Here is a 14,632-nt window from a genome sequence, read left to right as displayed (position 1 = left end):
CAAATAACATCCACAACACATAACAGAGATATTTGTACATGGAAACCCTATAAGGGGAAAAACCGTGGTGGGAAACCTTACCTACAATCAGATGATACTACTGTAGATAGTATGTGTGTAAAAATGGGGTCTGCACATGCAGAAAGGCCAACTACCTACAGCTCACTGGTCAAACACAAAATGGGAGTCACACTAACTACAATTGGATGGCTAGATCCAATGCTAATGTATTGTTCAAAATAGCATCTTCATATGCTGGATTCAGTACCCATTAAGCTTTGATTGTCTTCTTCATACCATCCTTGAATCTTCTAATGATGTATGTGTGTATAGCTCTACTCATATTCACATATACCTTATTATATTCCCTTTTTCACCTTCTTCATAATCTCACATATGAGATCTTACATATATACCAAAACCTAAGACCAAATGTGTAGGTCGTCTCACTAAGAATATTACAATTAAGTAAATTAAAAATGAATCAATATGTGATGCATCATGTCAGCTTAATGCATTTATAATAATAACCAATCAATAAAACATCTCCATAATGTGTCATGCTGATCTGGAATAGATAACGCTTGCTAGTCCATAACCTAGACCTATTTGCTAGTAACAACAAATATGCAAACTCAATTAGACCAATGACCAAATCACCAAAACCAAGTGTCCAAACATTGTCTTTGACATAACCAGGTAATCTCTAGACGATAACAGATCATCCTCAGTGTCAGTGATCAATATAACCTACCGGTGAACCAGATACCGATGACTGTGCATATGTCACTGAACATGCTGGTGAACATAACCAAAGATCTTTAGTGCTGATAAGAATTCACAAGTGTTGATAGGTGTTGACATCAATGACAAAACCAATGCAACACATCCATAATACCAACAATCTCCCCCTTTGGCATTGATGGCAACACAAGATGGAAAAACCATCTAAGTTCCAAAGCAGAAATGTCAAAACCAAAAACCAACGATCTCCTAAAGAGATCAATTACTAGAAATCAAAATACATAATATTTCTCCCCCTAGGAATAATCTCTCCCCAAAAGATCATGTGTTTCTCCATAGATATATCTCCCCCTTTGACATCAAATGCCAAAGTAATACAAAACCAAATACTATCAGTTCATAGAACTTATTACAAATACCAATTGTTATAACCAAATTTATCCAATCTACTCCCCCTGAGAAGTAGCTCTCCTTCATCAAAGCCAGGAAAAGATTTCTCTGTTAATTCTGTCGGTCTGATGCCATGCTCCAACTGTCTAAGTTTCTACGGGTGAGGGTATAACTCCAAGCTGCTCTCTTAGATATTCAAAAGTTTCCTTAGGCAAAGGCTTAGTAAAGATATCTACAATCTGCTCTTTAGTATTCACATAAACCAATTTCACTTCTTTTGCTTCAACATTATCTTTCCGAAAATTGAATTTGATAGAAACATGTTTAGTTTTAGAGTGAAATATTGGATTCTTAGATATATCAATTGCTGCCATATTATCACAGTAAATGATTATAGGTTATTTGCATTTTACCTTTATGTCCTTCAACTTTTTCTTAATCTATAATACCTGTGTACAATTAGTTGTTGCTGCAACATATTCTGATTCTTCTATTGATAGTGATATACAACTTTGTTTCTTGCTCAACCATGAAATTAATCTACTACCAAGAAAGAATTCTCTGCCGGTGGTGCTCTTTCTGTCATCTACATCTCCTACCCAATTTGTATCTGTGTATGCACATAAATCAAAATTTTCATCTTTAAGATACCATAAACCAAGATTTGTTGTGCCTTGTAGGTACCAAAAAATCCTTTTCACTACTAATTCATGATTTTCCTTAGGATTACTCTGAAATCTTGAAACAATACATATTGCATTCATAATATCAGGTAATGTTTGTGTCAAATACAGTAAACCTCCAATCATAGACTTATATCTTTTTGGATTAATAGGTGTTGATTCATCCTTCAATGATAGTTTATTAGTTGTAGTCATAGGAGTACTTACCAGTTTAGAGTTATCCATACCAAATTTCTTTAGTAGTTCTTTCAAGTACTTTGATTGATTTATGAATATACCTTTATCAATTTGTGAAATCTGCAATCCTAAAAAGAATTTTACCTCTCCAATCATAGACATTTCAAATTCTTCCTACATCTTATTAGAAAAGTCTTTACACAATCCTTCTTCTCCTCCAAAAATGATATCATCAACAAAAACTTCAATAACCAAGATGTCATTATTAGTCACTTTGTAATATAAGTTGTTGTCAGCATTACCTTTAGTGTAACCAAGCTTTAAAAGATATTTGTCCAATCTAGCATACCAAGCTCTAGGAGCTTGCTTCAATCCATATACCTTAACTTGTAAACCATATCTTTGTCATCTGTTAAAGAAAATCCATCAATTTGTTTAATGTAAACATCCTCTTCAAGATCACCATTTAGAAATGCACATTTAACATCCATTTGATATACTTTATAGTTCTTGTGTGTTGCAAAAGCTAAGAATAGTCTGACTGCCTCAATTCTTTGTACTGGTGTAAAGGTTTCATTGCAATCAATTCCTTCTTTCTGTGAATATCCCTTACACACTAATCTTTCTTTGTTTTTGATTACCTTACCATCTTTATTAAGTTTATTTATGAATACCCATTTAGTTCCAATTACATTTTTGTTTTTAGGGTGGGGAACCAATGTTCATGTGTTATTCTTTTCAATTTGTTCCAATTCATCTTCCATAGCTTTAATTCAATGTTTATCTTCACATGCCTCATTAATAGTTGCTGGTTCAATTTGAGAAATTAGACATACCTCTTCATTTGCCAGTCTTCCTCTAGTCATAACACCTTGATACTTATTCCCAATTATCTGACTTTTAGAGTGATTCAATCTTACATACTTGGGTGTATTCACTTCTTGTTGTTCTTTATTCATTGTGGAATTCTCAGATGATGCTGGTGTGACTGGATCAACGTTGTGTATCGGTGTGCTCATTGTAGGTTCATTTGTGGTTATCTCAACTATCGGTTTAGAGTCCATAGACCTTGAATTACCTCTAAACTGTTCATCAATCTTCACATTTGCACTCTCAATGATTTTCTCCAATCTCTTATTAAAACATATATATGCCTTGCTCTTAGATGAATAACCAAGAAATATTCCTTCATCGCCTCTAGGATCAAATTTGTCAATATAATCATCTCTCCTAATATAACATTTGCTTCCAAATATTCTGAAATATTTAAGAGTAGGAGTATTACCAAACCATAGTTCATGAAGGGTCTTACTAGTTTCACCTTTGATGTGAACTCTGTTGAATGTGTAAACATCTGTATTGACTGCTTCTCTCCAATACATATGAGGTAGGTTTGCTTCTGATATCATGCTTCTAGCTGCATCCAAAATAGTTATGTTCTTCCTTTCCACAACTCCATTCTACTGGGGTGTCCTAGGTGCTGATAGCTATCTTTTGATTCCATTCACTTCACAAAATGTATTAAATTTCTTAGATGTGAATTCACCTCCTTGATCTGATCTCAAACATTTGATTTTCTTACCGGTTTCATTCTCTACCATTACCTTGAATAGTTTGAATTTCCCAAAAGATTCTTATTTCTCCCTAAGAAAAGTAACCCAACACATTTTAGAATAATTATCAGTGATTAGCATAAAATATCTATCTCCTTGTAAACTTCTAGTTCTTGTTGGACTACATAAATCAGTATTAATTAAGTCAAGAATATTATTAGATTTTTCAAGAATACTCTTAAAAGTTGCTCTAACTTGCTTTCCAAATTGACATTCCTTACATACCAGATTGTGAGGTTTAGCAATCTTAGGTAAATCCCTTACTGCCTTAGTTGTACTAATTTTCACAATACAATCAAAATTTACATGACAAAGTCTTTTATGCCATAAGCGACTTTCATCAATATATGCAATATGTTGGCATTATGTGAACCAGCATGAAGACACAACGACATTGTGCATTGTCATTGATGTCAATATGTGTTATGAGGAGAATCAACATATGCGATAGGTGAAAAGAGAGAAGAACCAACATATGTATGAATCGATTTATATGCCAAAGTGAGGTGACATACTTGTTCAAGATGAACCAGCATATAGTTATGAGAACCAACAGATGGAAGCATTGTATGACTACTGATTGGTAGGTAGCTTCCACTTCAGGATTTCCAGTTAGGGTATCTCAAGTCTGTGTGACTCAATCGGTGATCTTCGTGTGATAAGTTAGTAGTATAATGAAGGACAGATCATGTTACCATGTAAGCTCTATGCATGTGAAGGATCTTGTATGAAGAAGACTATTCCTATCTACCTCGGGAATGTGCGAAGTCTATCAAACGGTGATAACGCGTGATGGGTTATCAGCCACCATGAAATCAGTGGAAAATGGACGATGGAGAATGTCTTGAGATCAATTCAAGTTTGTTGCATTCAATACAATATGATTCAATGGTTAGGATTGAACCACTTGAATTGCTTAACCTAATAGGTTTAGGGTTTAGGATTTTTGCTATCGACCTGTTTGTTTCCTATAAGGTTAATGTTGTGTTTCTTTCTAAGTTTGTTGGAAAAAGTTGTAAGTGTGTATCCAAGGGAAGTGATACATGATTCTTGCCAGACCAAAGGAGAGAAGAGATACTTGCAAAGTGAATATGCAGAAGGAGAAGAGGAGCCTAAATGGATCTGCATTAGCATTGAGTGCTATTATCATATCATTGTAATTCCTATTGATCTCTAACCACTTCAATAGTTGTAAAATCTCCTAACAGGGTAGCCTTAACTGGCTTGTTGCAAAATCCCCTAACAGGGTGGTCTTAACAGGCTTTATTCAAATCCCTTAACTAGGTAAATCGAGGTTAATGAGTTCTGAGAAGCTATAGAGCTTAGGAGATCCTTTCAGCTATTGAGTTCTTGAAATCCTCTACCAAGGTGACCCTACCGGGTTTAACCCTTAACCAGGTATTATTGCTATCCCTGAACCGAGTGATCCCTAACAGGATTAGTTCCTAACAGAACCTATTGTAATGTCTTTAACCGGACAAGACTCCTAATAGAGCAGACTTCAAAAGAGTTCAAAAGTAACTTGTGGGTATTCATCCCCACTGTGGTTTTTCCCAGTTGGGTTTCCACGTGAAAAAATATGTGTTATGTGTGATGTTCTTATCTTGTGATGCTTTATTATTACCTGTTGAGCATATGATAGTTCTATGTTTTATGCCTATCTATGAAGCATACTGAACTAACTCTTGTGATGATCAGAGGATAGTTTACCTGTTCTTGGATGAGGGTGAAATGGTAGTGTTGTTTTGAGTTAAATGAAAAACTAAGTGTTCAACTGGTGAATGCTTGTTTTAGACAGTCTTGGCTTTACCGATTGCAGTTTGTGTTGGAAAGGTAATCCTGTTTGTCAGTCATTTGGAGTATTTGCTGTCAAACTGGTTTTGGACTGTATTTGTGTTTGTACTGATTCACCCCCCCCTCTCAGTACCGGTTTTCTACTAGTGGTTCATCATTGAGTTATCAATTGGTATTAGAGCTTCCAGGTCCTCTATGTTGTAAGCTTAACCACTTGAGGAAAAGATCCTAGACAAATGATGAAGAGGGAAGGTCCAAAGTTTAACAGGGAAAATTTTGGTATATGGAAAGATAGGATGAAGATATTCATCAAAAGCATGGGTGTTCAACACTAGAGTTATGTTGAAAATGTATATGTTGTTCCTATCGGTACTCTCACAGATGACCAAAAGAGAGAAATACAAGAAAATGGGCAAGTCATGGAAGCCCTCATTAGTAGTCTATCTAACATTGAGTTTATTGATGTTCAGGACAAGGAAAATCCCAAAGAGGTATGGGATGCTCTTGAGAATATCTACGGTTGTGATGAGCATGTAAAGTAGGCTAAGGAAGAAAGCCTGAGAGGGAAGTTTGAAGATATGTGAATGGTTGAAGGAGAGACCATTCAACAGTATGGAATAAGATTCAAAATGGTTGTTGGAGAAATCAAGAGTGCAGGTGGCAAAATAGAAGATTCCACTATGGTAAGTAAAATCCTAAGATCCATGTTGCTGATCTATGCAATAAGGGTTGCTGCTATTCAGGAGTTGAGATCAATAGACAAGTCTAAGGTGTCCTTGGATTCCATCATAGCCAAGTTGACAGCCTATGAGGTGAATAGTTTTGATGGCAGTATTCAAAAGATAGAATCAACATTTAGAGCCTCTACTATACCATCTAGAAAAGGAAATAAGGCTAGCACTAGTGGGGAACCTAATCAGAGTAGAGAAATGAATGATGAAGAGTTTTTGATGGAATTTGAAGCTCTTCTTGCCAGGAAATTTCCAAAAGGAACTGGTAAATACAAAGGTAAGCTCCCTTTGAAATGTTTTTCCTGTAACTGGATAGGATATATTGCTATAAACTATCCTAATAGTGACAACAAGGATAAACTAGAAAGGTTCAGGAAATTCAAAGGAGGAAACCGGAGAAACTATTTTGTGGCAGTTGATGAAGGTGTCACAGATGAGGAATTAGAAGATGAATAAAATGAAGACATTATGTTTGTTACTGTAAAGGAAGATGTGGCACACAAGAAGGCTCTTGTCTCTCGGTTTGATAATTTCAATGAGTGGATCATTGACAATGGCTATTCTCACCATATGACTGGTGACTGGAGCAAGTTCCTTGGAGGAGTATGAAGGTGGTGTGGTTCGCTTTGGCAATGATGCACCATGCATGGTCAGAGGTAGAGGGTCCATCTCTCTGAATGGAAAGTGCAGTGCTGACAATGTATACTGGGTTGATGGTTTCAGACACAACCTTCTAAGTGTTGCCCAGCTAAATGACAGTGGCCTCACTCTACAATTCAAGAATGGAGTTTGTAGAATCAAAGGAAAAGATGGTAAATTGGTGGCCATCGGCATGCAGACCAAAGGTAACTTATTTCAGTTGAATGCAAATGTAAGTACCTGTCTTATGGCTAAGATTGATGATAGTTGGATATGGCATAGGAGACTCTGCCATATAAACTTTGATAACATTGTAAAGGCTAGTAAGATCAAGGTAGTTAGAGAGTTGCTGATGCTAAACAAACTGGATAATACCCTATGTAGAGAATGTCAATTGGGGAAAATGTCTTCCTCAACTTTTAAAGGTAAATCCTTCACTGCTGACAACTTGCTTGATCTTGTACATACTGATTTGTGTGGTCCTATGAAAACTAGAAGTGTGCAGGGTGATAAGTACTTCATGATCCTCACTGATGACTGCTCAAGAATGATGTGGGCCACATTCTTGAAAGACAAGTCTGAAGCTTTTGGGAAATTCAAACCTTTCAGAGCATTAGTGGAGAAGGAAAGAGGAAAAAGGATCAAGTGTCTTAGAACTGATCAAGGAGGGGAATTCACTTCCCATGAATTCAACAAGTATTGTGAAGAATTTGGCATCAAGAGACAGCTGTCTGCCCCCTGGACTCCACAATAGAATGGCCTAGCAGAGAGGAAGAACCAGACCATGGTAGAAGCAGCTAGAACCATGTTGATTCAAGGAAAGGTAGCTCAGACCTTGTGGAGAGAAGTGGTGAGCACTACAGTCTATACTATGAACTGGGTACTCATCAAGAAAGGTGAGGACAAAACTCCTTATGAGTATTGGACTAGTAAGACACTTGTGGTTAGCTATTTTAAGGTATTTGGTAGCAAATGTTACATCAAGAGGAGTGAACATCAGGGTAAATTTGAAGCTAAATGTGATGAGGGAATATTTCTAGGATATTCCACCAAGAGTAAAGCTTTCAAGTGCTACAACAATAGGACTCAGAGAATTATGGAGAGTATCAATGTAAGAGTTGATGAATCCTCTGAGAAGACTGAGGAAACAGGTAGTGAGCAAGCCATAAATGAACCAGTTGCAACCTTTTGGGAACTAGTTGTTAGCCAACCAAGTAACAGTAACAGTGTCTCTGAACTGGTGAATGTTGATACTGATGAAGATGAGGATGAAGAAGAAAAGTAAGAAGAACCAGTTAAGACCATTCCTCGGTGTGTCAAGTTGAATCATGATCCTAAGTAGATCATAGGTGATAAGGATGCATGAATCCTTACAAGAAGAAAGATCAAAGAAAACTCATGTATGATCTTTGAATTTGAGCCTAAGTCATTCAAAGAGTCTCATAAAGATGAAGAATGGATCAAAGCAATGGAAGGGGAACTTGACCAGATAGAGAAAAGTGGCACATGGTCCTTGGTACCCAGACCAGAGCATAAAAATGTCATTGGCACCAAATGGGTGTTCAGAAACAAGTTGAATGAGGATGGCACAATGATTAGGAACAAAGCCAGATTGGTGTGCAAAGGATATGCTCAAGAAGAAGGAGAAGACTATGGAGAAACCTTTTCTCCTATAGCTAGATTGGAAGGAGTTCGTATGCTTCTTCCATATGCAACTTTTAAAAGGTTCAAAGTATATCAAATGGATGTAAAATCTACATTTCTAAATGGTATACTTGAAGAAGAGGTATATATAGAGCAACCAGATGGTTTTTCCCTATTTGAAAATAGTGATATAGTGTGCAGGATACATAAAGCATTATATGCTCTAAAGTAAGAACCTAGGGCATGGTATGAGTGCCTACATTCCCATCTTGTGAAGATTGGATTTGAGAGAACAAGTGAAGATAGCAATATCTACCTGAAGTCTGAAGGAGATCAAATCTTGATCTGTGAATTTTTTGTTGATGACATTATCTTTGGAGGAGATGACAAGATGAGTCATGAGTTTGCTGATGAAATGAAGACAGAGTTTGAGATGTCACTCATAGGGGAGATTAAGTTATTCATTGGACTGTAGATCCAGCAGATGGAAGATGGAATCTTTATCACTCAGTCCAAATATGTCAAAGAGGTGTTGAAGACCTTTGGCATGGAAGATAGCAAACTAGTTGGTACACCAATGGTGACCAGTTGCAAATTGATAGAGGATGATTCTGCACTAGTTGATGAGAAGGAATACTGATCAATGACTGGTAAGTTGCATTATGTAGTGCATAGCAGACTGGATATTGCACATGTAGTTGGCATTACTACAAGGTTCCAGAAGAGTCCAAGAGAATCCCCCTTGATTGTAGTCAAGTAGATTCTTAGGTATCTGAAGGGAACAGTTGACTATGGATTGTGGTACCCATACAATAATGATTTCAATTTGAAAGTGTTCACAAATGCTGATTCGGTAGGTAATGTGGATGACTAGAAAAGCACAACCGGTGGTGCATTCTTTCTCAGTGGTAGACTAGTCTCATGGATGAGTAAAAAACAGAGTTGTATCTCTTAGTCTACAGGGGAAGCGGAGTATGTTGCAGCTTTCATGAACTACACTCAGACAATTTGGATGAAGCATGTACTGGAAGGCTTCAAGATCCGTGTATTTGAACCGATAAGTATATTCTTTGATAACACAAGTGCTATCAATATATCAAAGAATCCAGTTTTACATTCTAGAACTAAGCATTTTGAGCTTAAGTATCATTTCTTGAGGGAAAAGGTTCAGAATAAGGAGATTGCATTGGAACATGTTTCCAATAAGGAGCAGTTAGCCGACATATTCACCAAGCCTCTCCCAAAGACAACATTTGTGCACTTAAGAGGTGAATTAGGGGTATTGCCCCTTCAGGTGGTGAACTAAAAGTGCTTGTTCGACATCAGTCAGGTAGTGCAAAGTCAAAGTCTTGTTGATTGATGTGTTGATGGGTGCTACTCCTCAGGGAGAGTAGCATAATGGAAGAAAGATGCTTGTACCTCCACTTTGGCATTGTTGTCAAAGGGGGAGAAGAAGTGAAGCAAAAAGATATTTGCAATAAATGGGGAAGAAGATGTGAAGCGGAGAAGATATCTTTGTATATTGTCATCAATGCCAAAGGGGGAGATTATTGGCATTATGTGAACTGACATGAAGACATAATTACATTGTGTGTTGTCATTGATGTTAATATGTGTTATGAGGAGAACCAGCATATGTGATAGGTGAAAATAGAGAGGAACCGACATATGTCTGAACTAGTTTATATGCCAAAATGAAGCGGCATACTTGTTCAAGATGAACTGGCATATAGTTATGAGAACTAGCTCATGGAAGCATTGTATGATTATCGGTTGGTAGGTAGCTTCCACTTCAAAATTTTCGGTTAGGGTATCTCAGGTCTGTGTGACTCAATCGATGATCTTTGTGTGGTAAGTTAGCAGTACAATGAAGGATAGATCATGTCACCACATAAGCTTTGTGCGCGTGAAGGATCCTGTATGAAGAAGACTATTCCTATCTACCTCTGGAATGTGCGCAGTCTGTCAAATGGTGATAACGCGTGATGGGTTATCAGCCGCCACAAAATTAGTGGAAAATGGATGATGGAGAATGTCTTGAGATTAATTCAAGGTTATTGCATTCAATACAGTATGATTCAATGGTTAGGATTGAACCACTTGAATTTCTTAACCTAACATGTTTAGGGTTTAGGGTTTTTGCTATCGACCTGTCTATTTCCTATAAGGTCGATGTTGTGTTTCTTTCTAAGTTTGTTGGCAAAAGTTGTAAGTGTGTATCCAAGGGAAGTGATACATGATTCTTGCCAGACCAAGGAGAGAAGAGATACCTACAAAGTGAATATGCAGAAGGAGAAGAGGAGCCTAAACGGATCTACATTAGCATTGAGTGTTGTTATCAGATTGTTGTAATTCTTGTTGATCTCTAATCACTTCAACAGTTGTAAAATCCCCTAATAGGGTAGCCTTAACTGGCTCGTTGCAAAATCCCCTAACAGGGTGGTCTTAACAGGCTTTATTCAAATCCCTTTACCGGGTAACTCGAGGTTAATGAGTTCTAAGAAGCTATAGAGCTTAGGATATCCTTTCAGCTATTGAGTTCTTGAAATCCTATAACAAGGTGACCCTACTGGGTTTAACTCTTAACTAGGTATTATTGCTATCCCTTAACCGGGTGATCCCTAATAGGATTGGTTCCTAACAGAACCTATTGTAATGTCTTTAACCAGACAAGGCTCCTAATAGAGTGAACTTCAAAAGAGTTCAAAAGTAACTTGTTGGTATTCATCCCCACCGTGGTTTTTCCCAGTTGGGTTTACACATGAAAAATATGTGTGTTATGTGTGATGCTCTTATCTTGTGATGCTTTATTATTATCTATTGAGCATATGATGGTTCTATGTTTTATGTCTCTCTATAAAGCATACTGAACTAACTATTGTGATGATCAAAGGATAGTTTACCTAGTCTTGCATGAGGGTGAAATGGTAGTTTTGTTTTGAGTTAAATGAAAAACTAAGTGTTCAACTGGTCAATTCTTGTTTTAGATAGTCTTGGCTTTACTAGTTGTAGTTTGTGTTGGAAAGGTATTCCTGTTTGTCAATCATTTGGAGTATTTGTTTTCAAACCACTTTTGGACTGTATTTGTGTTTGTACTGATTCACCCCCCCCTCTCAGTACCAGTTTGGTACTAGTGGTTCATCATTGAGTTATCACAATCAAGCATGTCTTCTCATTGTTATTCAAATGAAATATATTACCTCTAGTCTGATTACCGGTTGCAATTTCCAAACTAGTTCTATTCATGATTTTGCATTTACCATTCTTGAATTGTAGCTGAAATCCCTTTTCAACTAATTGACCAACACTCAAAAGATTATGCTTCAAACCTTCAACATAATAAACGTTGTCAGTATTGTGGTTACCATCAAAAGATATAGTGCCTTTTCCTCTGATCAAACAAGCTTTATCATCCCCAAATCTTACTAGACCTCCATTGTATTCTTGAAAACTTAAGAATTTACTTTTATCACTAGTCATATGATGTGAACATCTAGAATCAATTATCCATTCATCCTTTTCTTCAATTTTAGCTGCTAGGGCCTGCTCTACTGGTTGAATAGTAGGTGTCAATTGATCTTTTGTTATTGCAGTTAAAGCCCATCCATTGTTTGTCGATTCCTCATCAGAATCATCAGTAACTCCTTCATCAGTATAGTAACATGATTTGTCTCTATTCTTCTTAAATCTATATCTCTAATATTCAAGGTTAAGCTTATATGTTCTTTTAGCTTCTTAATTCAATGTTGCATGTCTATCAGGACACCTAGATGCCATATGACCAATTTTATTGCAGTTAAAACATTTAAATGGTTCTTTACCTTCATACTTACTTCTAACTGGACCTTTAGGCATTTTCCTTGCAAATAGTGCTTCAAGCTCTTCAAGTTCTTCATTCTCTCTTCTGATTTCTTCAAGTTCTCTAGCATAGAGTGCTTTGCAATCAGATTTTTTAGATGATGATGATAATGCTACAGATCATGATGCTTTGAAAGCCAAATCTATCTTAATTGTAGCAACAAGACCAAATTCCTCAAGTTCAAAAGCTGAAATTTTTCCAACCAAAGTATCTCTAGGTACTGATGTACTAGGCATTGTTATCAATTCATTAATAATAGTTACTTTCATTTTGTATGCCGGTGGCAATTGTCTTAAAACTTTAGAAATAATTTCATCTTCACTTAAGGATCCTCCACAACATTGTATACCCAAAACAATTTCATTAACTCTTTCCATAAAAGCAAAAATCCTTTCATCTTCTTCCATTTTTAGATTTTCATACCTAACCCAGAAGCATTCTAGTTTTGCAATTTTGGTAGTGGTATCACCTTCATTCAATGTCTCCAATTTATCCCAAATAGCTTTAGCAGTACATCAGTCTGATAATCCCATGATTTGCTGATCTAACAATGCACTCAAAAGTGCTTCTCTTGCTTTGCAATCATTCTCCTGATCTTTAGCCAAGGTTGGTGGACTAGGTTGACTCTGTGTAGGACCAACATACCCATTCTTTGTAACATCCCATATTTATTTTCCAATGCAATTTAGATGTGTCTCCATTCTGATCTTCAATATACCATAGTTAGTTCCATCAAGCTTCAGACTGTCCTTCCTGAAATAGGTAGTTGCCATAGAATCTCCTCAAGTTGTTAAACTTTTGCAAAAAGAGGACTTAGCTCTGATACCAATTGTTAGGACCCGGAGGCAACTAAGAGGGGGGGGGGTGAATCAATTTTCTATTAATTTCAACCCAAATATAACTTAACCAAACTTAATGCATAATACCGGTAAACCAAACTCAATGTCGGTTGACAGTGTAATAGTTAATAGAAGTACCGATAAAGTTTAATGTATGAAATAGAAAGACAAATAACATCCACAACACATAACATAGATATTTGTATGTGGAAACCCTATAAGGGGAAAAACCACACTGGGAAACCTTACCCACAATCAGATGATACTACTATAGATAGTATGTGTGTACAAATGAGGTTTGCACATGCAGAAAGGCCAACTGCCTAGAGCTCATTGGTCAAACACAAAATGGGAGTCACACTGACTACAATTGGATGGTTAGATCCAATGATAATGTATTGTTCAAAATAGCATCTTCATATGCTAGATTCAGTACTAGTTAAGATCTGATTGTCTTCTTCATACCATCCTTGAATCTTCAAATGATGTCTATGTGTATAGCTATGCTCATATTCATATATACCTTATTATATTCCCTTTTTCACCTTCTTCATAATCTCACAAATGAGATCTTACATATATACCAAAACCTAAGACCAAATGTGTAGGTCGGCTCACTAAGAATATTACAATTAAGTCAATTACAAATGAATCAATATGTGATGCATCATGTTGGCTTAATGCATTTACAATAATAACCAATCAATAAAACATCTCCATAATGTGTCGTGTTGATCTAGGATAGATAACACTTGTCCGTCCATAACCTAGACCTATTTTTCAGTAACAACAAATATGTAAACTCGATTAGACCAATGAACAAATCACCAAAACCAAGTTTCTAAACAATGTCTTTGACATAACCAAGTAATCTCATGATGATAACAGATCATCCTCAGTGGCGGTGAACAATATAACCTGTTGGTGAACCAGATACTGGTGACTATGCATAAGTCACTGAACATGCCGGTGAACATAACCAAATATCTTTAGTGCTGATAAGCATTCACAAGTGTTGATAGGTGTTGACATCAATGACAAAACCAATGCAACAGATCCATAATACCAACAATGGATACCGGTATGCGGCAACAACTTTGACTAGCCCTTGAGGATCTTGATAATGAGCAAATGGAGAATAATAAATTGAAAAATAAACCGAAGCAAGCCAAAGAACACATCATTTCATTGCAAGGAAAGCTTTCAATTGTCAAGGCTAAGAGGAAGGAACTTTGTGATCAATTGCAAAATCAGAACAATGATGAGGAAGATGCTATGAAGGATCATTGTCAGAAACATACTCGGGAGAACACTATCTTGAAGAATGAGATGCAAGACTAACTCACGAGAATGTTATGCTAAAACTTGAGTTGACCCAGTCCTGGAAGAATGAATAGGAGCTTGTAAGAAATATTATAATCATCAGAGCTGACTTGGTTATTGCAAATGAGTACAAAAACAAGTTCAAGGATGGCTCTGCTAAACTTGATGAAATGCTGAAGAATCAGATATATGCTAA

This window comes from Cryptomeria japonica, chromosome 7 (assembly GCF_030272615.1).
Source record: "Cryptomeria japonica chromosome 7, Sugi_1.0, whole genome shotgun sequence".
Lineage (NCBI taxonomy): Eukaryota > Viridiplantae > Streptophyta > Pinopsida > Cupressales > Cupressaceae > Cryptomeria > Cryptomeria japonica.
Note: the sequence above shows the minus strand (reverse complement) of the source record.